We start from the raw sequence: 989 nt of genomic DNA, 5'->3' as shown, positions 1-989 counted from the left end.
ACACCCAACAAACTGAGCGCGCGTTTGGCGAGGGGCGGGGGAGCGTTTGGTCCTGGGGGTTGCTGGCCAGTGCTTGGGTTTGAAGGGTCCTCTGCCCTTCAGCCGCCGCTCCCAAGTCTCTGCGGCAGGTACCCGTCCCTCCAGCTCCCCGCCTGCCCTGCTGCCACTGCCAGCCTGGGGCGAGCTCAGTACTGACCAGGGCCTAGCCAGAGACCAGACCAGGTCAGCTGTCTGTCCGATTTGCTCAAACTAGGTATGAGTCATGTAAGAGTGCAGGTTTCAGAGGAGCAGCCGTGTTAGTCTGTGTTCGCAAAAAGAACAGGAGGACTTGTGGCACCATAGAGACTAACCAATTTATTTGAGCATAAGCTTTCGTGAGCTACATACAGCTCACTTCTGCTTCGAGTCTGGTGTCCCTAGCCTCTGTTTGCCAAAAGCTGGGCATGGGTGACGGGATGGATCCCTTAATGACTCCCTGTTCTGTTCCTTCCCACTGGGGCACTGGCCACTGTCGGCAGACAGGATACTGGGCTAGATGGACCCTTGGTCTGACCCAATAGGGCCGTTCTTATGTTCTTATGACTCTATGAAATGCTTGTACGAGGGGGGCATGTGACTACCCCACCTGTCTTCTCTGGCCCCTTTCCCACACCTGCTCCAAGCCACACCCACCTTGCCCCCACTCTCCTCACAGCTCCTTCCCCTCTTACTTCTCCCATCGCCTCCCCGCTGTGGGCATGGTGTGGGCCAGAGCAGGTAACTGCGGCTGCAGGCGAGGAAGGGACGGGACTTGGCTTCCCTGTGCTATCTCTGGCAGAGCTGCTGCCAGCCCCACCTCTGGTCCCTGCTCTGGGTACCTCCTAGTGGGGCTCAGCTAGGGTGACCAGGTGTCTGGTTTTCAACCTGGACAAAAAGGGACCCTAGTGGCTCCGGTCAGCACAGCCGACCGGGCCGTTAAAAGCCCGATCAGCGATGCTGCAGCGCTAAGG

Source organism: Natator depressus, chromosome 4 (genome assembly GCF_965152275.1).
Source record: "Natator depressus isolate rNatDep1 chromosome 4, rNatDep2.hap1, whole genome shotgun sequence".
Lineage (NCBI taxonomy): Eukaryota > Metazoa > Chordata > Testudines > Cheloniidae > Natator > Natator depressus.
The sequence above is the reverse complement of the archived record's forward strand: the minus strand, read 5'-3'. Positions refer to the sequence as shown.